Below are 26,606 nucleotides of genomic sequence, written 5' to 3' on the forward strand. Positions count from 1 at the left end.
AAAATGAGTACTTCAAACCACCCACTTGTACCCCTTTCTGTAGCAACGTTATAAAAAAAATGTATTTTGTTTTCAAGACTGGCAGCAGAGACAGAAATCATGTTTAGAATAAAGGTCTTAATTTCAGTTTATAGTCAGTAGGAGAGAATAGCAGGGAACTAGAATGGAATAAATGTCATTGCTAAGCAAGACTCACCTTAAAACATGTTACAGCTATGGAAACCTGTTATGCAGAATGCTTGGAATCTAATTTTCCAGATAAGGGGTCTCTCTGTAATTTAGATTTCCATACCTTAAGTATACTAAAAAATAATTTAAACATGAATTAAACCCAACAGGATTGTTGTGTTTTTATAAGGATTAATTATGCTTTAGTTGGGATCAAGTACAAGATTCTGGTTTATTGTTATAGAGAAAAAGAAAATCTTTTTAAATTATTTGCTTAAAATAAAATATGGGACATATTTAATTCTGACCTTTCTGGAGAACGGATCTGCGGATAACCGATTCCATACCTGTACTAATTTTATAGACCCACTTGAAATGAATTGTCATTACAGATTTAGTAGCTTCTTTATTATATTTCCACATGTATAACCATAACCACCCTCAAAAAGGAGATACAATTAGCAAAAATGTTTTTAAAGATTAACTCTGAAAAGCCTAACTAAAGAAGCAGGGCAGAAATGTTGTACATTGTTTTGTGCTTCTGTACCAGCCCAAGGCAACCACAGCCCTTTAGCAGGGAACATCTGTGCAGGGAAGATGCCCCAGTAGCTCCCCATCTTCTTCTCTGCTGATTCCCTGCACATGCTCTGTGCTGCTGTCACTTACTGAGTAATTAAGAAAAATTATAAATTGAGCAGAAAAACTTAAGTTAATTTCACCAAAAGGTCCTGAATATTAAATAATTTAAATCAACACAAGTTTTTTAGTGAAAAAAACAGACATTTATTGGCTCAGAAGATTTAACACAAATTCAAAAAAACATAAGCCATACTATACCACAGTGGAAAGGAAAACCCAGTGCCTCATGGTACCCACTCTCCTTCCTAACGCGTTTCGCACCATTAGGTGCTTCATCAGAGGAAGTCCCTCTTACTTACTGAGTCACTTACTGAGCTTAGGGGCCGACTCACAATATACTGTATATATAGAATATAAATGTTAAAATATAAGAATGATTAGTAAATAATTACTACATGGATGTGTTGTTAGCATCAGAATTTAATAATCATCCCTGTAGCGTTGGCTTAAATGACAGACAAACCTCATTTTCTGCTTGATAATTTGCTACAACCCCTAAGCTCAGCTTCTCAACAGCTGCTCAGAGCACAATGAGCATGTGCGTGTCATTGACACTTCTAACAATCCAAGATGAAGAGCTCCTATGACAACTTTGAAGGCCTGAATCATTGCTACATAGCGATGCTGAACCTTTGGGGTAGTGCAGAAAGTTTAGTATATAAATATGGCATTTCTATACCTTTTTAGGGTTTAGTTCTTCTTTAAAGTGATACTGACACGAAAAAACTACTTTTCAAAATATGAATATACATAAAAAGCTACCTATAGGTCTTGTTGACGGTTTTTCGCTGACAGGTTTGGTTTTGTAAGTAATTGTTACTTGAAGTTCCTAAACCTGACTTTTGCCAACCTGACTGTCCCTTTCCAACCTGTCAGTTACAGCTTCTAATGCTAACAGACAAATATGGCAGCCCCCTCATAGAGGAACACACAGGATCAGACAGGTAATGTAAAAAGTATTTTTATTGCAAAATTATAAAGTTCTTGCAAAGACAATGTTATGATAGATGTAAAAAAAATATTTACTTTCTGGTGTCTCTTTAAGCTGGACTGGAGGACAATAAAAGAATACACTGTACTTAAGTGCCTCTAATAGCTGTTAAAAATAAGTCTCAAATCTCAATAATAGGGTCTGCAATGCAATTCCATGGACAAAACCTTGCAATTTCATATGTCTATGAAGATTCTCATTCATCCAGGTCATGATATACAGTATCTAGTAGAATTAAGTCTAAAACAACTGGACTTTTCTGAGTTTTTCTTGAAAACGTTTCACCACTCATCCGAGTGGCTTCTTCAGTTCAAATGACTGGTAGGGAATTCCCCGTTATTTAAACTCTTGATGGTAGTAGAGTCACAGACATCCAATCACAATGGTTCCATTGAAAGAGGTGTGAAAGAGGCCATTTATGCCAGCCTGGAAAAACCATCCCTGAACAGAGGAGGGGGGGCCTGAGACACCGCTTGTCACCAACATACAATGGCGCGTTAACATCCTTACCCCGGCAGTTTCACAATAGTTCACACTTCCAGTCATGTACTTTGAAGGATTAACACCTTCATCAATGAGAATCTTGGTACCATTGTGATTGGATCATACCTTCTTACACCTGTCAGTTTCAGCTAACACCTAACTGAACAAGTTCAATGGAACCATTGTGATTGGATGTCTGTGACTCTACTACCATCAAGAGTTTAAATAACGGGGAATTCCCTACCAGTCATTTGAACTGAAGAAGCCACTCGGATGAGTGGTGAAACGTTTTCAAGAAAAACTCAGAAAAGTCCAGTTGTTTTAGACTTAATTCTACTAGATACAATTTCATATAAGTTTTTGAATCCAAAGATTTAAACATTCTTGCAAGTTTTCAGACAGAAACTGCAGCTGCCTATGTGAGTCTGAACACTGAATTAATCTGGTAAATACATACAATCAGTCTCCAGGTGATTGTGCTTCCCAGGTAACAGGGTCACAGGAAAAAGCATGAATGAAATGATAAATATACTTGCTAATTTCTTTTAGAAAAAACAGTTTCTGTGGTAGTAGCATGCTATTTATTTCTAGCAATTCTAACTGATGCTTAATTAAAATTAATTCTAAACTAAAAGGAGGATAGTAAATGTAATGTGTAACTGCTAATTATTAATTGATAACTGTCAATAAAATGCACTAAACATGACAGACCCAAAATATCTGAAGCTCACATTCCAAACTATCATGGCATACTGTATTTGTCTATCCTTTCAATCATATGTCAGTTATAAAATGCTAAATATTTTGAGTAAATAAATCTTGACAAGGAGGCCAAATCATATTATGTTAATATATATATAATTTTTGGGTTTTTTTTTACTGTGAAATTTGTCTTTAGGGAAAATAACTGTGTAGTTAAATATATCAGCAACATGACATGTCAGATGACTGAATATTAGATCTTCTATTTACAGTTAATCTATATACCCATGTGAGTCACTAAAATGTCAAATCAATTGTAAGCGATTGGCTTGCTTGATAAAATGCTAGAGATTTGTTTCTTGCAAGCAGTAGAGGTCATACAGAATAAAATAGGAAAAATAGATTAAATATATATACATATATATATACAGACATTTGTAATAAAAGGCATAAGGTTTGCCCAGGTGTAGTAAGTAACCCAAGACATAAGATGTTTAGATTAAATGCTAACTGCTGATTGGTTGCTATAGACCTGTAGCAAACTTTGCACCTTTTATCTCATAACCCCCAAACTAATCCGAATTTGCTCCCCGAACGTTCAAATCACTGTTGATCTGTTTTGAGTACCCAAAAATGTAATTTGATTAGATTTTTTTCCTTTTTAAATATTGATAATTTCAAGCAGTAACTCTTGGACTCCATATCCCCAGTTGTTGCTCATAAAAAGTTTTATACAGCTTCTATAAGTAAAACAGATTTACTGAGGTCTCTGGAGTGCTGTTTTAAGATATAAAGTTTGGTTACAATACAGAAGCACTCTCCTATACAGTCCCTGTATCAGTGGATTCTGTGGATGAGTTTTAATACACTTGTCTAGTGTGTTAATATGAAATCTACCACTTAGAAATAAAAACAAAATTATCTTCAGATCAACAATCCCCCCTGAGCTGAACAGTATATGCAAATGTTTTGCTGAAATAAATATTACATTGATATACCTACCAAAAAAATCTACTACTTGTCTGCCCTTCTCATTAGCTTAGAACTGGCTCTGCTCACACTAGCCCTGGCCTACAATACAGTACCTCTCTTGATAGGAATGTGAAATCATCTCAAGGAGAAGATTCAGTATACTGACTGGAGAAATAACATGAATCTGTAAGGGTAATTGGTATTGTATTTCCTATAATTAGGGTTCATTATCTCTTCTGGTAACTAATTATTGGTTGAATTAACTGGACTGTACAGATTACAATATGTTCAACTTATTCCTACTGACATCTTAATAGAATCTAAGGATTGGTATTGAGGCACACGTTGGGCAGTCTGCTGAGCCTTTCTACCCTATGCAAAATATTTTCACCTTATATAGGCATTTGTAGAACTCTCAGGCAATTAAATTTATTTGAGTAGTAGGACTTTTACACCCTGCTAATATGCCATAGTTCAAGAAAAGCCTATAGAATTAGAATTAGGATTAATAAACCCCCATTTCAGACAAAAAAACATGAAAAAAATAAATTTGTTTTTTTTAGGTTATTTCATGCTCAACAAAACTACCATTAATATAAACCCATAGTTTCCAAAAAAACAGACACATTAGTAATTTGCATATAATTATAGTCCTCCTGCCAACTGGAAGTTCACTGAGTTTTAAATCCGGTCTAACAATTTCTAGGAACATCTTTAATAAATCCACTTGGAATACTCCATTAAAATATCACACCATGTGTCATTTTTGGCATAAGCTCCTGTTTTAAAATGTGCACTTGACCTCTAAATCATTATTATCTTGTAGTAGGAACTGCTTATTACAAGGTTTAAACTGATGCAATGACAAGGCCATTGAGGGATTTCTTCTACCACAAATCAATGGGGTAGCTAATTACTGTAGATGAGGCTCAGTACCATGGACACAATTCTTAACTGTCATCAATAAGTCAGCCACTTGTTATCAGAAGTGTGATTTCTAAAGTTGATACAGGATACTGCTGTACATTTGGGTTTGCACAAACACATACCAGTATAAAAAGCAGGTTGTATACATTATAATATCAAAAATCCTTGCCAGTCAGCACTTGCAATTGCAGAAAGGGATGTACTGAAATAGATTTAGCCTAATGGACTGTTTTAGAAATCATAGCAAGCAATCCAATATTTGCTTTCAAAATAATAAATGCTACATGCTGATTAGTTGCTATGGGTTACAAACCTTTAACTTATTATAGAATTAACCTCCTGAGTGTTTCTTTTCATTTATGAAACAGGTCCCCATAGAATAAAATTCTAAGAGGTACATTTGCACTTGGACCTTTTATATATCTGTTATAGTATTGTGTAAGTTAGCCATGCTTAGAACATGTCAAATGATACTACTTATTAAGCAACTAGCATGAAAGTAGAATACCTAACAAGCCCAAGGGTAATTTGAATTCATAAAAATACCAAACTCTATCGCTTACTTAAAGTATATCATGCTGGGATCCCCTCTTTTTAAATTGAAAATTAAATTAGATGAGGCATTAAAATCAAACTTTTATCGTTCCCGCTAGTAAAACGCCAGCCTACCTGTGCATTCTATCTTAATTAAGGTCTGAGGTAGTTTCTAATTGTGTTCCGCAACAACCCATGTGGGATTGCTGATTTAATTTATTAAATGAGTCATTCAATTGTATTGATCTTTTAAACCACTATGTTGTACATGCATTAAAGGGCTGGGGGTTAACACTGAATTAAATAGTTTGCTTGACCAGGAACACATAATGTACATCATAAAAATGCAAAAATCTCTAGAGATTGTTACAATCACTTCTATAATGGAATCATTTAATCTCGCAACCCTTAAACCACCCCTTCAACATTTTAGGATAAATATATCTGTCATCTACTACAGGTATGGTCATTAGAGAATCAATGATTTTGACTAACTCACCCATTATGAATCTGAGAAAAAAAGGTTAAAATGTTCTTGATAGGAACAACAGGACACCTAGGGGCACATTTACTAAAATGTGTTTTTTTTCTGGCATTGAAACTCGATATGGTATCAATTCGAAGTAACCCCGATCATTTCTGTAGTTCTAAAATGTCTTGACAATGCTTTTATCGTTCATACGAAAGTCAAAAAATTTTTGGGCTGAAAAGTTCGTAAACGACAGAAAACAGTTCTGGCTTTAAAGCCCTCCATTTTACTCAATGGCACTCGACAGATCAAACCTGGCGAAAATATAGTCCTGATGAAAGTTTAACCAAAGCGTTAACGAATTCCAAAATGTTTGTATTCTTTGCATAAAATACAATTTTTTTCGTGGGAATTTAATGAAATTTTCACATACATTCTGAAATGTTCTATAATTTAGAAAAAATACGAATTTATCAACAAATTGTTTAGTAAATGGGCCCCTTTGACTATAAATAATGTTGTTGGAGTAAAAAGCTGTGTAGAATAAATGGAGAAAAATGGCATCCAAATGCCAGATTTTCCAGCGTTATTTTACATAAGTTCTGGCAGAAGAAAAAACGGGTGAAAAAGTGATGCCGTTTTACTCCGATTTTTACACAGGGAAGCCTGGTGAATGTGTGGTGAATTTTCTTGCCATTTTTTACACAGCATAATAAATATGCTCCTAGGTTTCTTTTAAGAGGATTTATCAGAAAGACAAGGACGGCTAGGAAAGGAGATATGGAGAATTGTGGGAGAGAGGCAAACATCAAGAAAGAATCTTTTCACATTTTTGTCTACTTTGAATAACCTCAAAATTAAAAAAAAAAGTGAATGTTACCTTATTTAATTAAAAAATCAGATCTAATAAAATAGTGGAAAAAATACCAGAATACCTCAAAATTCATATTTTACTCATTATTTTTAAAGGGTCACCATACTAAAGGTTTGAATTCTTTAGTTTTCATTTTGCCTAGGACAAATCCCATTGACGTCTACATGACCTCGCAAGCTTTCAGATGCCAACGTTCTTAAATTAGTGTTTTTCACTTTTTTTAGTAAATAAATATGAAATGTGCTTTTTAAACCATTATTCAAATTCATGATTTTTAGCACAAAAAAGAAACTTGAATCACATGAAAAAAGCCAAATGCTGATAACCTGCTTCATTTTTTATGTTCTAAACATACACATTTAGACTGATATGGGGATCCTCCCCAATGAAGAGACACTTTTGTGCTCCAATTTAATGTCTTATTTTCCTCAGAGCTAGATAAAAAAAAATTAGTAGCAGTCTTATGGTATGCTCTACTGATGCAGTGAATCCAGGATTCGGTTTGGGATTCGGCCAAGATTTGGGCTTTTCAGCAGGATGCAGATTCAGCCAAAACCATGCCTCTGGCTGAACTGAATCCGAATCCTTACAATCATGTGACGTTTTGTCACATAAACACAGAAGTTGAAAGTTAAAATGCGTGTATTAGAATGTTAGAATACCAAGTATTTGGCAGAATCTTTTGCAAAGGGTTCGGCCAGATCCTAAAATTGTGGCCCACAGATTGACTATACCATCTACTTTATTAGTTCATTTCTGTATTTACATCCAGAGCACTTGATTCAGTAACTAATAGTCATCTGTATTATATTAATTAAAATGTTGGAGAGAAGGGAAGATGTGAGCAACTATCACCACGAACCAGTAATAGGCTAAAACTAGTATTTCAGCTAAGTCTTGAACTAAGGCACAGTTATAAACAGATCCGAGAGTTAAAAAATGTTCTTCCCTTACTAAACAGACTTTCAATATAGTTAGCATTAATCAAAATAAAAGAACAAAGTATTATTGAAATACAGACAACCATTCAAATCAAATGTGACTCAAACTCAAATCAGGAATGGTAGAAACTGTAATTCATTCTGTCACTCTAATTAATTATCACACAGATTGCTTATTGATTTCTTTGTATGCACTCCGGTGCATTATGAAACTTGGCTATGCGAGTACAATGTACTGATAGTCAGGGAAGTGCTGGCAGCCCCAAAAATAGATTAACACACAGAAGAGTATTTAAGCATTTTCTATTGAATCATCTTCAGTTACAGTATATATTTCATCACAGTCATTGTTCAGGCAATAGTACACTAAGGTCTCTCTCACAAATGCTTCATAAGGCATGACTTAAAGCATTTTTCAGTTTTTTCACTTTTTTTGCCTAACTACATTTGCCTAATCAACATTTGTTGTAAAATTGTTATTTCTATGGCAGTCTTGCTAACATATAATATTAATTTGCAGTAGAAACTATTTTTTCACAGGTAAAACAGAAAAAGGGCAAAGGCTGATTTATGAAATACTGAACTTGGTATTCCTTTGGGACTCCCATCAGTTCAATATTGTTCCCATTTATGAAAGCTTTCCTCACTGACAGGACTGACAGTCAGAACAGTTTCAGCAATAAATTGACACATTTATCAAATTTGATACCTGTTTAAATTCATCAAAATGGGGAGCTGTCAGGAACTCTTTGGTTTAGAACCAGGGACCTGCTATATAATGGCTGCTCCTCCTCCTGCTTGAGCCACAGGAGGCAGTGTGATTTGGGACAGGCAGATTAATGACTTTCCTCCCTGTCTTTGTTACCTGACCTACACCTACAGTATGATCCAGCTGCAAGCAATAGCTCAATAAGGGGCTATTTAAAGAAGGAAAGTCATTTTGGCATGTTACTGCAAATAGATTCGCCATATTAGTGCCACCTAGAATGCTATATTTATTTAGCAGAAAGCTTTAGGGTACCTGAGTAAAGAGCCCTAGAAGCGCCCTCTGATAGCAGCTGCCATTTTAGCTTAGTCTTGGTAGCTTCCTGCTGTAGTTATAGCCTTTGGAAGCTCAGATCACATATTCCTAAGGGAGGGGGCAGTGCAGGGCCGGAACTAGGGGTAGGCAGAAGAGGCAGCTGCCTAGGGCACAATGACTGGGGGGGCGCCAGGCAGCCTCTCCTGCCTACAAACGAAAAACTTTTTACGGAGCAATATCAACACTGTTCTTTAAAAATTCTTTCTTTATTTAGTCAATCTCTTAAAAACATGTTGTGCTTATACAGAAAAAAAGATAGACCATACGCTTGAGGCGTTTCGTGGTGTCACACCACTTTCTAAAAAGCTGTATGGTATACCTATACAGGAAATGCCTTTTATACACATCTAAAACTCCTCCCTCATAAAGTTAACCCTTACCATGAATAAAACCAGTGATATAAATTACAGAATATCAAACCGTACTTGAGACTTAAGACTTGTCTCCATCCATCAGCCATTGGTAGATATAGGAACTCAAATCCGGCATAAATAGAAACTAGTAATATAAGTAAAGAAAAGAAAAGGAGTAAAGAAAATAAGCCATAAAAATTGACCAATTGAAAAAATTATCATGAAATCTATAACTTCTTCCATCAATAGAAACAGGTTAGTTCCCACTCTCTATTCATACCTCTCAAAGTTTCTATAGTACCCATCTGGTATATCCAATATGCTTCCTTACGTAATAGTCTATTCTCAAAATCACCTTTCCTTACATTAAAACCACATGAGTCTATAATCTGAAAATGGAAAACCATATTCCCATCATGTTTCTCCATAGAATGTTTAGCTATAGCCGATTTGATATCCCCTCTCCCAATGGCCGAGAGATGTTCCAAAATGCATTCACATGCTTTACTAACTGTTTTTCCTATATATTGCCCTCCACATTTACATGTAATCAAATATACCACTCTTTGTGAAATACAATTAAAATACTGCTTAATAGCATATATTTTCCCAGTGTAAGTAGTTTTGAATTCTTTTGATATTTTTATATATTGACATGCTTTGCATCTTTTCCTGCCACAAAGATAATTACCATTATTTTTAAGCCAAGATGGAGTACTATTTATTTGTTTAGGCATATATAAACTCCGTGAAAGGCGGGATGCAATCTCTCCCTTTTTTATATACAAAAGAGGGTCTTTTATCCAAAACACCAGCCAAAATAGGATCCTCTAATAGGATTCCCCAATATTTCATCACACTTCATTTAATGAAATATGAATCCTTATTGTAGGTCATACAAAACCGTACTTTAGATGTTAATGCCTTACTATCGGACTGTTTATCAGATTGATCCTTTCTTTTGTCTCTTAGTAGATCTTCCCTATTACTAGCTACCACTTGTTCATAGGCTAGTTTAATGATATCTGTACTGTAGCCCCTTTCAAGAAAACGGTCCCATAATTCCATAGCTTGATCATGAAAGGTGTCCCATGATGAACAGATCCGACACAAGCGTAAGAACTGTCCAACAGGGACACCCCTCTTACAGTTTACTGGATGAGAACTTTCATAATGCAATAAAGTGTTACAAGTGATAGGTTTTCTATAAAGATTCATGTGTACTGTAGTGTCAATGGATGTCAATGAAACATCCAAGAAAGAAATAATGTATGGATCTGACTCACAAGTAAAAGTGAGACCTCCAACTCTAGTGTTGCAAAAATTAAATTCCTTAAGTGAAATTTCATCCCCATCCCATATACCCAAACAATCGTCTATATAGCGAAAAAAACACAAGTCTTGACCTATGGGTCAAGACTCCAAACGTGGAGCCGTTCAAACCATCCCATAAAGAGATTGGCATAAGTAGGAGCAAATGAAGCACCCATCGCGGCTCCATGTTTTTTCTCCTGCCTACCCCTAGTCTGCGATCCGCACATCGCCCCGCTCCGCTCTTAAACTGTGCCTGCGCACCAAACAAAATGGGGGGGGGTGCTTGCGCGGTGCAGGGGCGAGGCGGCCGACCAGGTAGCCTAGGGCGCCCGGTCGGCTCAGCCCGCCCCTGGGGCAGTGAGTTCTTATGCATTCTTATGGGAGGGGGGAGAGGGAGAGAGGAGAGGACCGAGCAGACTTGTGCCCCAAACCTGAAGGAGCCCTTAAAGAGAGAAAGTCTGATACCAAAATACATGTTCACAAAAAAGGAAACAAGAAATCCTGTGTTTCTTTTCATAGAGGACTCTGTAAGTGCTTATGGCTGTATTTACATAGATCTTTCTGATAAAGCTTACTTAGTTTTTACCTTTCCTTCTCCTTTAAAACCAATGTTTTGCCCCAAACTTGAGCAATCTTGATATTAAAAAAAACATAAAACATTTCTTTATTTTTAACTTTGCAAGCCCTGTGAGTGCAGTTGTTTATTTATTGTTGTATATTTATAAAACCTTGGGAACTGTGAATAACATTTTATACACAGTTAAGAACATGTTTAGAGGTACAGGAAGAAGTCTGCTCACATGCAACTTTTACAGGCAATATTCTCTGCAGTATGCTTATTAATATCTTGACTAAACTTTACCTGAAAACAACAAAACCAGAGCACATTTAGCATATGGAAAAAGCCAGCGGCATGGCTGAGCATTACTGCTTCAGAAGCATAGGTGTTATAAGATTTACTTGAAGTATGACATATCTTATTATGTTGTACTGGAACCACTTGCTGAATCAGCCACACTTACTGCTTATCGAGCTATATAAACTAAAACAATACCACTTACAATTTAGGTTGGTTACAAAAAGAGCTGACTAAAAAAAATTCAGTTCTTTGCACACTGTGGTTAAAATTTCTTATTTTTTTTCATCCTAGAGATTGAAGGCTTTTAGATGGAATTCTTTTAGGAACATTTTGTTGCGAACAATGCTGAATATGCTACATGTTTATTATGCCTCTGTTGTATTTGCCTTTGTTTTTTTAACCTCATTCTTTGGTTATGGCTCAAAGTGCTTCCACTGGTTTTTATGGGTGCCCGTGGATTTTTTGAGATGGCACCGTTTTTACTAGTGTTCAGCTACTGTGACCATCATTGTGCCGGCACTCAATGGGGGTAGTTGTGTCTAGTTGGGACTGCACAGATAGTTACCAACCATCATACATGATATTAAGGTTATGGTCTGGGTCTGAAATAAGACAGTGGACTCAAAGTCACAGAAACTGGGTGGTGGTGCAAGGTTGAAATAGAAGGTTTAATAAAGGAAGAGAGAGACAGGCAGTGCAATGAACCAAACAGGATAGGGCACAGAACCACAGGGAATTAAAAGAAAGAAATATACAATCAAGGAAAGAAGGGACAGATAGTAGAAACTTAAAACCAGGTCGTGAGAGAGAGGGTAGAATGTGAACAGAATCAGGAATAAAGGGACAATGGAAAAGAGATTGAGGTCTGTGTGGCAGCATCAACTTCTTCTTTTGTGCAGGAAACTCTATAACAAACTACAGTTGAAGGCACAAAGTAAAGACCAGTTCTTTACTGTGGTGTAATTTTAGGGCCCCATCCCCGCAATTCCCCCCCTTCCCCCCCTGACAAAATCTACGGTCACCTGTGACAAAGAAAAAAATTGATGTAGCACAATGAAAAATTGAGGGTGAGGCACAAATTCATGTGCATATATAGGAAGCAGACCAGAGAAACAGAATAAAATAGATTGATTGGGGATAACTAAGTCAACCTTTAAGAAAGTCAGCTATACTCTATCCTGCTGCTTTATCCTTTTAGGAGGGTGAAGTTCATCAAAAAATTAACTCCCAGCAAGGTTTAGATCAGTGGTTCTTAACCTTCCTAATGCTGCAACCCTTTAATACAGTTCCTCATGTTGTGGAGACCCCCAACCATAGAGGAGCGATGTCTCGGTTACTAAGATCATCGGAAATATGTGTTTTCCAATGGTCTTAGGCGACCCCTGTGAAAGGGTTGTTCGACCCCCAAAGGGGTCCCGACCCACAGGTTGAGAACCGCTGGTTTAGATAGTAGTAGCAGTAGTACTATTATGAGGCAAGTTGCAACTGGTCTTCATTTATTAACTTTGAGTAGTGTTTGAATACTACACACAGTGGCTGAACAGGAAAGGACCTCAGTGTGCAATGCTCCTGTGTTGCTACTTAGTTCTTATACATGGTGTGAAGTCTTGCTACCAACTTTGCACCTTTAGATAACATAGTGAGTCTGAGTAAGCCTTACATTATTTGCGTGTACATGTACATTTCTATGCAATTGGATGCAATTCAATCAAACATTGTGTGACAAATTAGAATGGTACGAAAAGCTGGTAGCATTAACTGGTCATTTATGTGAAAGCAACCTTCATACCCACTTATGTAATAAAGGGCACTAAGTTTGCCCAGGAGCAGTAACCCATGGCAACCAATAAGATTCTGCTTTTAAACAGGTGACCAGTAAATTCTACCTTTTGATTGGTTGCTATGGGTTATTGTTCCTTTGCAAACTTAGTGCCTTTAATTAAATAACCCCTCCTTAATGGTCCCCATAGGTGCAAACTTTGGAACTTTTATTTGCATAAGAAACATCAGTAACCGTTTTTGATCTCTCTTGCAATGAACGTAACGTTTTATAATTTTCTTCCAACATTAAAAGCCTTCAGTGAAACACACATCTGTGGCTGAACTTAGTCCAGACGTTTCGACCCTATGGTCCATTGAACTCTAGAGGTCCCCAAGGCTAATACAGATGGCTCATTGAACAGAAGGTAGAAATTACATTTTCCAAATGTAATATATAATTATACTTTTATTATCATCACCCACATAGAAAATCCATTTTGTGTTTAGTTCATATAGATTTTTTTTTTTTAAATATTGTGGAATTGCTTGTTCTACGTTCTTAGTTTCCCATATCTTAACCAGTCCTACCTAATGTTATTACTGCCTTTTTCCTCTGTAGAATCCATAGGCCATTTAGAAAAAGGATAATTCATAATTCATTTTATCATGAATATTTTGTCTAATGCACTAAGAAATTAAGAATGATGGTATTTTGGGATGAGATAAATATGATATCAGTTCTTAACAACAAGCAGGAAAATATTAACTACTAAGATGTTTCTTGCAGTAAAACTTTTTTTTAATGTGAAGGCTCCTCATACAGTCAAACTAACATTGAGGTTATGCAGTTATAAACCCTTTTTCAGTTTTTTAATTTCTTTTACCTTTTTGTTTAGCCAGGGAAGGGCTTATAGAACTTTTTTTTAATAACTAAGCAGCAGTTCTGATTCTACAAACTAAATTTACTTTTTTTCACTAGAGAGGCTAAGCAGCCTTATTACCAGTAATAATCACCTTCCAAGCTTTGTACAGGAGCTTTCCATCGGAGAAACTACGCTTAGGGATAAAAATATTAAAATAATCAAGCAAAGAATAAAGGGTTGCAATCAGAGCAGCTAGTGCTAAGGGATGATAACTAAATATTAATGCAGAATGCACTGGTTTACTAGCTTCCATGTTATGTGAATCTGAATTAAATACTACTTAGCCATGTATCATGATAGATTTTAAATGATACTAAGGTATAATATTCTGTATATTGTGAGCCAACTATTAGCGATGAGAGCATGTGCTGTAAATAGGCAGTAAAAATGGGACTGTCCTTGGGTCTCTAGTAAAGAGACCCAAAATATGATAGGGCTCATTTATGTCCACAACTGCAGTGAGCAAAGTGCAATTTCAAGCGCATTCACCATGTTTTTTCCCACAATGCAGCATTTTTCCCAGAATGCCAGCATCATTGTGGGTGCAAAGGGGTGTTGCAAATCTGATAAAATTTTTACAGTTTTTAGCGCAACTGTTCCTGACTAACACAATTGCAGATGCGGTTTGTTGCAAATCTAGCGCAGTTAAATATGAATATTCTGAAATCTGACTGGTGTTCGGTATGTGAGTGATGCAGCTGCTCCTACATGTACAACATCATGCCACAATGGAAACAAGCACTCTTAAAAACTAAATTTGTCATAAAACTATTTTTATTTTTGTAGTTGCCCTTTAATATTGTCAGAATTTTGAAACCTGGCGGTTCACAGTGTAAGATCACTGTAAATGCAGTCTCTGAAATTCAGGCATTTATTTTGGCATTGTGCCCACAACCTTTAAAGATGTGCAGTGACATTACCCCAACCACAGATGCACCTGCACAATCATAGCTATCCCTTCACAAAACCAGACAGCAAACAATAAAAAGGTTACAGAAATATATATATTTTTTTTTATAAAATCCCTTTCTTTTACAGATTTTAAGGCATTTGTTAAATTAAGCAATGTTTGTAGGTACCTGATATAATTTAAGCCAGTAGTATTTTATTAAATATATCAAAACTTCTATCTATAGACGTTTGAAATATGCCCATAGTGCCTGGTACTGTCTCACTAATAATGCATTATACTGGCACAGCAAATCCTAAAACTGTAAGCCATGCAGAAGTTTGCCAACAAGTTTAACAATTTTGGCTTAGGGCTCCTATTTATATTTTAAATTGGAAACTCAGCTCTTTCCTCATTTGTCCTCAGTGCTCCTGGCTGTGGCTTCTGTCTCCCTTGTGATATTCAAGTATTTTAGATGTACAGCGAGAGAGGGAAGATGATGTCAGGATCTTCTATTTCCACTCTGTTGGTTACCTACTCTGTGATGCTAACATGCAGCAGTAGCATTATGGAGAGCAAAAGACAAGACGGCAATGTCTACTGATGGAAATAAACAATAATATTGAGAGGAACTGTTTCTCAAACCTCAAGATTTACAATCTGCAAATTTGCCCTGAAACATGCCAGAAGAAGAAAATGGGTAAGAAATAAATCAAAAGAAGAAAGCAAAGTTGTTATGGTACATACTGCTGTAGAGGTGCAAATAATCTATAATGATACTGGGTGTACAGGTATGGGATCCTTAAACTAGAGACCCATAATCCAGAAAGCTCAGAATCACAGGAAGTCTTTCTCCCATAGACTATTTTCAGGAAATAATTCTAGTTTTTAAAAATGATTTCCTTTTTCTCTGTAATAAATCATTGCCCTACACTTGCTGGCAACTAAGCTGCATAAATCCATACTGATAACAAAACAAGGCAATTGGGTTTAGTTAATGACGATATGATTTTCAGCAGCCTTAAGGTATTGTGATCCAAATTACAAAGGCCCCCTTATCAAGAAAAGCCCAGGTCCTGAGCATTCTGGATAATAGGTCCTATACCTGAACCATAATTAAAAAAAAAGTAAGCATATTGTACACTGGGACCTTAAATAAATAAGAACAAACACACTAGTTAGTCACGTATTACTTTTATAGGAGTTCACAAACACAAAGAACACCCAACCAAAAAGTGTTGATCCAGCAAATAAATTATTAAATGTCATGAACTAGGGTTCTCAGCTGTCCAGTTTTCAACAGGACAGTTTGGTTATTAAAGGGCTGTCCAGTTTAAAATCACTTGCCTAGTTAATAAAAGTTTTAAAAACTAGACAGAATTTAACACAAGTCTGGACAGATTTAGCATGTGCTTTTATAACCCCAACATCACTTGTTGGGTTGCCACGTGGACGATATTTAACCGACCTAGCCAGTAAATCACCAACTAAGGCCAGCACCGGTATTATAAATTTACTGGTAATGTACTTGCCAGTAAATTTGTAATGGCCTATAACTCCAAACTTTCCCTGACTCTCACTGCTGACGATCACCCTGTTTAACTATGGGCCCACCTCTGCTCCGCCTATAACCTCACCCAGTCTGCCCATTCCCCAGCTCCATCCATCATTACAATGCCCAGCCCACTCATTTCCCCATCCCTTACATAAGAGCCCTGCCAAATGATGCCGTGTCCCACCCCCAACCCCAAGGCTGGTACTAGTCACAGGAAAAAGGTGGCAACCCTAAAACCCACAACCGCCCTCTGATGTCACCAACCAGCATCTTTGACATCATAACCCTGACCCTTTGTCCAGCTTTTGCTGCTGGCAAAGGTGGCAGCCATATAATGGGCCTGATGGGTTAGAAAATTTGCCTCAGCCAGTTAATCTTTCTTTTTACTTCTTTGTTTGAATTGTACCACAAAACTGCTGTATGAATTTATCAATATTACTTTTCCATAGGAGCAATGGAGACTTTTACAAATTAACTTTATTGATTTGTTCAGTGAAATAAACTGGAAACTTATTTTGTCACTATTTTGTGAATAGTTAATACATTACACATGTTGACAGAAATATAGGTTATTGCATTCTCTGACAAAATGGCCAGAAACTCTTGCAGTAGTTCTAGAGTCTCCTCTAGAGCATTTATCTCTGGAGTAGTTAAGCTTTTCTCTAGAAAAGCATTTGTTAGCTGACAAGAATTTATTTAATGCTCACAGTGCTACCAATTAAATTAAGATTCTTCGCTATAAGTATAAGCTTTGAACAGCAAGTGGTTTTAAACGCAGAATTTACTGTTCACATACAATTATAAACAGCCAATAGCTTGTGTTTAATTTGTAGATCAATTTTTCCCTCAGGGTATCCTGCTTTATACTTCAATATATGAGCTGGTGATTTACTGTCTTAGTTCCATTTGTGGTATATGATTTTGTATTACCTCACAGAATATTCAACTGGGGTATGTGGGAATCAACTCAAATTATAAAATACAGTGACATCAACTGAGGTAGCCAGCCCAGTTCAACCTGCTTCCTGCTAGTTGATTTACCCACAACCTCTGTGATTATCCTCACATGCTGTATCTCATAGATTCTGGGAAATAAGTACCTGCCCTCTAGAGTTTTCTCAGACACAATGCCACATAATATCAATAAGCCACACCCACCGCAATCTTCATTATACCCCATATGGAACTAGTGCAAAATCTTCATTTGTAATACAAGAAAGAAATCTACATAAAGCAGCGAGATTATCCCTGCATCTTTATTTGAAATTAGTGACGGCCAGATTTCAGTAGGGCTGTTCGGGTCAAAACTACCTTCCCTTTTTTTCTTATTTGGAAAGATTAACATGGCGATTGGCCAAGTCATAGCCACCAACAAAAAAGCAAATGGCACTCAGGGCTTCATACAAGGGAAAAAAACCCTTTAAGTATTTTTATTGCGGAGGTGCAACGTTTCGGGGCAACGTGACCCCTTTATCAAGCATGCTTGATAAAGGGGTCACGTTGCCCCGAAACGTTGCACCTCCGCAATAAAAATACTTAAAGGGTTTTTTTCCCTTGTATGAAGCCCTGAGTGCCATTTGCTTTTTTGTTGTTGCACTATTTTTGGAGGGTGCCGATCCCTCTAGCAGTGTGCACCGGGCATACAGGTTTGGAGAGCTAGGGTGTGCGGATAAGGTCTCTGTGGTACCCAAGTCATAGCCACCGCCTGGGATGACAAGTCCCACCCCTGTGATGTCACGCCCCACATACCTGCCTGGAGTTTCCAGGCAGGTAGGTGGCAACCCTATGTGGACCCCTGCTGTAAATCTAATAAGTGTTCTAGTGTTACACACAGTACATCCTTCACACATCCTCAAATAGGTGCTTTGATATTCAGGCACATTTTTACATACATAGGGGAAACAATACAACTGGTTTGTGACAACATCAGTCAACAATACATAAGGAAATACTCAAACTTCTGGTCTCTGCACATTTTAAAGAAGTCCAGTTTATGGCAGCGTTATTCAAATTTCTTGTGATAAGGAACTGTGAAGCTCTATCCCCTGTATTTTATTTCATTAGAAAGAAGATGAAGCTTGTGGTGGGTGTGGCTTATTAACTATGTCTTTATAAACAGCAAAGGATTATGGGTTTTTTTTTTCAGTTGCTTAATAAATAGGCACAAGCCTCAAAATGTTTCATGTATTTGTACTTGCCAAGTGAAGTTCCACTCTGTCAGCAATGCCTGAGCTCTTGCTATTTCTATATGCTGTGTTCATATTCAAATGGACAGCACACCATCTTCCTTCTTCGCACAGGCACATAGATACATGAAAAAAAGTCCACCATATATTATGTGTACAGCTCGTTTTGTGTTAGAGCAGCACCTCTTTTGTTGCACAGGAAACAATGTAATTATTACCTGTCTTAGGTGGCAGCTGCAGGCCTGTGAAGGATGGTACAATAATCACTGCTGAACCAGTTGCCATGTTGGGTGCAGGTACTGTCATCAGAATGCCAGCACTCAGGGCTATGGCAGGTGTGCATATTGTGTAGCCTTATTACATCTTGTGTAGCCCTATTAAAATACCCCTCTATCTGTCTTTTTCTACATCTATTTCAATGGAGAGTTAACACACTAGGTCAGTGATCCCCAACCAGTGGCTTGGGAACAACAAATCTGATGCTTAATTTTAAATGGTTGGCTTGGAGGCAAGTTTTGATTGCATAAAATCAGATCAACTGACAAACAAAGCCTCGTATAAGCTGTCAGTCCATACAGGAGCTACAAAATAGCCAATAACAGCCCTTATTTGGTTTAAGTTGCTCCCCAACTCCTTTTACATTTGAATGGGCTCACAGGTAAAAAAGGCTGAGAACCCCTGCACTAGATGATGGTAATGTGATGCTCTGAGCTGTTTCTGAGAGGCTGTCATATAATACCAGGCAAAGAATTGCTTATGAACGCATGTAGATGGAGAAGAGTATAACTGCTCACAATGGATGAACATGGATAAGATGCCGCGGAGAGAAATGCTATCACTTCAGTGAAGAAACAATGTATTATTTGCATAACATTAAGCTAAATGCACCACTGAAGCCAACTCCATCTGTATTATCCTTAAACTGTAAAAACTACAATCCATTTTTTTAAGGAAAACCCATCCTCACAGCCCTGCCAAGTTTAATTGTTCAAATGCAGAAGGATTAATTATCCTGCTGTGTAAAACACATACAGTGAGACATTGAGCAGATAGCCCATTGTATTCCACTGTGTCGAGTTTTTATTGTAGGAATGCCTTGGTTATATTACCTACAGCAATACAAATGATGAACAACATGTTTATATTATAAAAATGTAAACACTGCAATTAATCATATACTAACTAATTTGTCCTGACAGTAAGGAATTTCTGTTAGGACAAAATTTTAATTAAAACAGTTAGCCTATCTGCATAATGCACCTTCTGTGTAAACCTTCATATTAATAACATTTATTTCTGGCTTATGGAAATTTTTCTTTTTAAATGAATGCAACAATAGTATATCAGCATTTGACATCCCAGTAAAATAATGATTCTGAAAAAAAGGGTAAGCAGATACAAACTAATCGGGCTCTTTCAAACGCAAGCAATGTACACTTATCAGTATTGCCATGCTCACCTCCTCTTTTTTGTTACTATATATATATATATATATAATATAAAAAGTATAAAGCAACAGGCACTCACGTTAAGCAAAGGAATAGGGTGCCTGGGTGCAGAGTCCAAGCAAAATACATAAACAGAAATATGAGCCGCACTCGCAGGTCTTAGTGAGTAAATAAAGAAAAATTTATTATAGCATCAAGCTAACGTTTCGGCTGCTTCCACAGCCTTTATCAAAGTGCCAAATACACAACATACACCCCTTGATAAACCAAATGTGGCGCCAAAAAACAAACAAGTGACGTCATTAACCAGTGGCTAAGGTCCCGCCCCCTGACGTGAGCAAATAACACAAAATAAAAAACACAAAATAAAGATAAAATAAAGAATAAATGGAAAAACCAAAAGGTGTGACAGACACAATATGTAAAGCAAAAGAGAAGTAAAACGAGGAAGATTGGAAGTAACGTAAGAAGACACTCACTGTAGCGCTGAACTATAACTCCCTATTTGGTCTTACACAGGGATGTCATACGGGTCATAATAAGGGTGATCATCAATAATAGCAGGCATTAACAGTCCATCGGGACAGCCTGTGTTGGGGAATAATATATACGGCTACACCCAACCGGGGGTAAACCGGTCAGTGTGGAACGAGGCATGTCCGCGCTTAGGCGCTTAATATAACAGCGAATCTGACAGCTCAAAGCGGAATTGCAGGGGCCGGGCAGACGCATGGCGCACTCGTACGTAGGGTTAATGTGCCCGCAGTACTGTGCGCTTAGTCTATGAGGTAACGAAGGGGCAGTAAGGGGCTGGTATAGATAGGGACACCGACCTTGTCTGTGGTTTATGGCCACATGACTCGGATCAGTCCACCACACGTTTAAGAGGTAGTATAGCTGGGGACAGATACCGTCCCTGTGGTTTAAGGCCACAGGACCGTTGTTATCCAACAGAAAATTGTGCCAATGGGAACAGATAACGGGCCTATGGTTTATGGCCTCAGGACCCGAATCGATGTCCACCTTCAAGCTGTTGCGAGAGGTGGGGGCACCAGCCGTGCCTGTGGTGTATGGCCGCAGGACACGGATCGGTGTCCGACTCCCATGGATGGGGGTAGGTAGGGAATAGAACTCCTATTTTGTGAGTGGCATATGGCCCCTTTATAGCTTGCGGGCCCCTTCGTAGTGGCTCAGAGCGGGGACCCTCGCGACATTACATAGAAGTATGGAGTGGTATCAAAAATCCCCGCAACGGGTTAATAACTAACATACGTATAACTGATCTATATGGGAAGGAAACATAGCCGTTATTAGTTATATATGTATATAGTACCACATCATATGTATGAAGTAAAGACCACCCTATGTCTAGGAGTATTAGCTACAGCGCTGAGAGTATCGGCAGAGTTAAAATCAAAAAGCAGGGAAGTACAGAGAAACAAAATTGCATAGAATCAAAATTGCATACAGGACAATTGTAACAACAAAGTATGGACTAAACAAAGTAACTAAAAGTAGTCAAGGGCATTTGTAACGAATGTATCCAAAATTTCACCGAAGTAGGGAGGGAGAATAGTGTTGGCACAAGTTAGGTATGCCAATACATAGACCTATTCAGTAGTGGGGTGGCTTAAACCCCAAAGTATATTAGAGTGAAGGCCTAGCGGATAGAGGGCTTGTATTCGGTGCAATTCGTGGAGCTATCTCTCAAGGTTAATACCCTTAGTATACAAGATTATAAACAAGCAAACATGATAATAAAAAAGTCTCTTGTATGATCCACTCAAAGGTAAAAAGCAGAATAAGACACAAGTTCATTCAGACCATGCGGACTGATGGTGTTCAATCTATGTATCCATCGTAGTTCGCGTTGCAGCAGTAATTTATCGCGGTTTCCCCCTCGGATCGGTGGGGGGATATGGTCAATGACCATGCATCTGAGGCTTGCCAGGGTGTGTTTGTGGAGTAAGAAGTGTGCAGCAACTGGGGTGCAAGCTTCCCCTGATGTCAGTGCTGTACGTATGGCCGATCTATGGTTGGCCATCCTGTCTCTAAAGGAGGTCACAGTCTTGCCCACATATACCAATCCACATGGGCATTTAATAATGTAGATAATAAACTTTGAAGTACAGGTCAATCGGTGTGTGATCTGTATTACTTTACCAGTGTGTGGGTGATGAAATGAAGGTCCCGTGATGAGGGAATTACACGTGGTGCAATTGGGGCATCTGTAGCAGCCCAATCGAGTTGTGGGTAGCCAAGTGTCAGGTTTGAAAGATTGATAACAATGGATAGGGTCAGTTTTTACTAATAAGTCTCTAAGATTTCTCCCCCGTTTATATGCAACACGTGGAGGATGGCGAAAAATAGGTGGCAAAGATCTATCCTTTTCAAGCACAGTCCAATGGTAAAAAATAGCGTCTATCAAGGGTTTTTTATCAGGAGTGTAGGTCGTTAAGAAAGTAAGTCTGTCGGCTGGTGGAGAGCCTTGTGGTCCTTCCCGAGGAGACAAAACACTGGTTTGTGTCAGGGTTGATACCTCTTGGGCAAATGAGTCCAGGGTTTTAGCATCATAGCCCCTCTGTATGAACCGTTCTTTCAAATCCTCCAATTGGAGTTGAAGAGTAACAGGATCAGAGTTATTGCGCACCATTCTGATCATTTGTGAATAGGGTATGCTATGTAAAGTATGTGGGGGATGGCAGGAAGCATGATGTAGTAAAGTATTACGGTCTGTGTCTTTCCTGAATGTAGTGGTAGTAAGTGAGGAATCATTCACCGAGATCAGTAGGTCCAGGAAAGAGATGGATGTGGTGTCAATTTGTGCTGTGAACCGAATTGTGGAGGGTAAGTGATTCAGTTCATTAACCATGTTCCAAAACTGCTCCATGGAACCAGTCCAAAGGATGAACAAATCATCGATGTAGCGGAATAGTTTATGGATGTGGGTACCGTATTGAGGAAGAATGTGCGTTTGTTCGTAGTGAGACATATATAGATTTGCGAATGACGGGGCGACATTCGACCCCATACTTGTACCGCTGATCTGTAAATAGTACGAGGCTTCAAATTTGAAGTAGTTCATGGTTAGACAGTGTGTAAGTAAATCAATCAGAAATTCCGTGGGAGGTCTATGATGATCAGGATGGCGAATCAAAAATTCCCTAATGTTGGCAATGCCCTCATGTGTAGGTATAACTGTGTACAAGGATTAGACGTCCATAGTCGCCAGTTTTATGTCAGGAGGGAGGGGATACAGTTGCTGTAGTTTAAGTAACAAGTCTCCCGTGTCCCTGATGTAAGTGTCAGTCATTTTAACAATAGGTTGAAGATAGTAATCCACATAAATGGAAAGGGGTTGTAGAAGTGACTGTCTCGCACTCACAATAACCTATTGTGGGAGACCTATTGTGAGTGCGAAACAGTCACTTCTACAACCCCTTTCCATTTATGTGGATTACTATCTTCAACCTATTGTTGCATGGTTATTGACCATATCCCCCCACCGATCCGAGGGGGAAACCGCAATAAATTACTGCTGCAACGCGAACTACGATGGATACATAGATTGATCACCATCAGTCCGCATGGTCTGAATGAACTTGTGTCTTATTCTGCTTTTTACCTTTGAGTGGATCATACAAGAGACTTTTTTATTATCATGTTTGCTTGTTTATAATCTTGTATACTAAGGGTATTAACCTTGAGAGATAGCTCCACGAATTGCACCGAATACAAGCCCTCTATCCGCTAGGCCTTCACTCTAATATACTTTGGGGTTTAAGCCACCCCACTACTGAATAGGTCTATGTATTGGCATACCTAACTTGTGCCAACACTATTCTCCCTCCCTACTTCGGTGAAATTTTGGATACATTCGTTACAAATGCCCTTGACTACTTATAGTTACTTTGTTTAGTCCATACTTTGTTGTTACAATTGTCCTGTATGCAATTTTGATTCTATGCAATGTTGTTTCTCTGTACTTCCCTGCTTTTTGATTTTAACTCTGCCGATACTCTCAGCGCTGTAGCTAATACTCCTAGACATAGGGTGGTCTTTACTTCATACATATGATGTGGCACTATATACATATATAACTAATAACGGCTATGTTTCCTTCCCATATAGATCAGTTATACGTATGTTAGTTATTAACCCGTTGCGGTGATTTTTGATACCACTCCATACTTCTATGAAATGTCGCGAGGGTCCCCGCTCTGAGCCACTACGAAGGGGCCCGCAAGCTATAAAGGGGCCATATGCCACTCACAAAATAGGGAGTTCTATTCCCTACTTACCCCCATCCATGGGAGTCGGACACCGATCCGTGTCCTGCGGCCATACACCACAGGCACGGCTGGTGCCCCCACCTCCCGCAACAGCTTGAAGGTGGACATCGATTCGGGTCCTGAGGCCATAAACCATAGGCCCGTTATCTGTTCCCATTGGCACAATTTTCTGTTGGATAACAACGGTCCTGTGGCCTTAAACCACAGGGACGGTATCTGTCCCCAGCTATACTACCTCTTAAACGTGTGGTGGACACTGATCCGAGTCATGTGGCCATAAACCACAGACAAGGTCGGTGTCCCTATCTATACCAGCCCCTTCGTTACCTCATAGACTAAGCGCACAGTACTGCGGGCACATTAACCCTACGTACGAGTGCGCCATGCGTCTGCCCGGCCCCTGCAATTCCGCTTTGAGCTGTCAGATTCGCTGTTATATTAAGCGCCTAAGCGCAGACATGCCTCGTTCCACACTGACCGGTTTACCCCCGGTTGGGTGTAGCCGTATATATTATTCCCCAACACAGGCTGTCTTGATGGACTGTTAATGCCTGCTATTATTGATGATCACCCTTATTATGACCCGTATGACATCCCTGTGTAAGACCAAATAGGGAGTTATAGTTCAGCGCTACAGTGAGTGTCTTCTTACGTTACTTCCACTCTTCCTCGTTTTACTTCTCTTTTGCTTTACATATTGTGTCTGTCACACCTTTTGGTTTTTCCATTTATTCTTTATTTTATCTTTATTTTGTGTTTTTTATTTTGTGTTATTTGCTCACGTCAGGGGGCGGGACCTTAGCCACTGGTTAATGACGTCACTTGTTTGTTTTTTGGCGCCACATTTGGTTTATCAAGGGGTGTATGTTGTGTATTTGGCACTTTGATAAAGGCTGTGGAAGCAGCCAAAACGTTAGCTTGATGCTATAATAAATTTTTCTTTATTTACTCACTAAGACCTGCGAGTGCGACTCATATTTCTGTATATATATATATATATATATATATATATATATATATATATATATATATATATATATATATATATATATATATATATATATATATACCCTGTCTCATTACCTCTTTTTTTAGATTGTAAGCTCTACTGAACAGGGCCGCCTTTGCCTTTTGTATCAGTTTGCTCAATGTATATACCAATGTATACAATAGAAAGCGAATTTTCCTTAATCCTGTCCCTACAACTTACATACTAGTGATGTGTGGGTCAGGAAAAACCCAACCCACACTTGACCCTTACACGCAAAATGTAGCCATTGTAGGACCCAAACCAAACCCTTACTCGCATATTTCCACTCTGCACTCTAACTCTTTACGCACCTTGGGTTTCAAGCCAGTCTTACCAGTATCCAACCTAAACCCACAATGGTCACCCAAATTTCAACCCTAACCCACCTGTCCTAAAAGTAAACCTGTGGGTCCTGCAGGTTGAGGATCAACACACACATCACAATAACATTCTCACACATAGCAGTTCTCCTAAATCTCCTAAACTGCAATGTAGAGGTGAATCACCAGCACACACTGGCCTCTCAGAAATGATCAACATGGTGCACAGTGTGGGGGGGGGATGGCAACCCCAAAAATTAACTTTAAAGAAATTTACTGGCACAACAGGTCATGGTGCACTTAAATTTCTTTAAAATCTCATAAACTGACCACAACATTTCTGACAGGTAAATTAAGAGTACACATTATGCTCCTATCTGGCCAAAACCTCCTAAACTGCCCAGCGGTGGTGCAGGCAGAATTATCCAAGCAACTAGTGCATCAGATTTAAATTATACAGGAGGTATTACCCAGATAAATGTGTGATTGATTAAATAAATTAAGGTTATAGCCAAACAGGGATGTCAAAACTAAAGCCTTCCAGCTGTGGTAAATTATACTGGTTTGGGATACTGGGAGCTGTATTTGGCATTAGATGACATGGCATAGGTTTGATATTTGTAGGTGTCCAGACAGTGTTAGTTATAGAAAGGGGCAAATTGAGGTATACAGTATTTAAGGACGAAAGCATAAAAGTTTTAATAATATAGAAATACTTAGGTACAGATTAGTATAAAAAGTCATTAAACCCAGAAGTCACTATGCAGTTTCACAATGTAAGGTTAATTTTAGGCTCTATGATGAAGGAAGCTGCAGTGCCATCTGTCATGATATTTTAATAGACTGTTTTGATGCTCACAGCATGGTCAAGTTTTACCATGACACAAAATTGATT

General features: G+C 38.1%; 1 protein-coding gene and 1 long non-coding RNA gene across 2 annotated transcripts in view; one reads left to right on the top strand and one right to left on the bottom strand.

Annotated features, from left to right (window-relative positions):
- The window catches only part of il1rapl2 (interleukin 1 receptor accessory protein like 2), a 423,225-nt gene that overhangs the window by 238,798 nt on the left and 157,821 nt on the right, over positions 1-26,606 (bottom strand). The window lies entirely within an intron of this gene.
- On the top strand, positions 1,711-15,733 carry LOC105948217. Its single transcript, XR_001171629.3, has 3 exons — positions 1,711-1,751; positions 13,382-13,493; positions 15,307-15,733. It is a non-coding gene; the product is annotated as an uncharacterized LOC105948217 (long non-coding RNA).

The sequence above is a fragment of the Xenopus tropicalis genome, chromosome 8 (assembly GCF_000004195.4).
Source record: "Xenopus tropicalis strain Nigerian chromosome 8, UCB_Xtro_10.0, whole genome shotgun sequence".
Taxonomy (NCBI): domain Eukaryota; kingdom Metazoa; phylum Chordata; class Amphibia; order Anura; family Pipidae; genus Xenopus; species Xenopus tropicalis.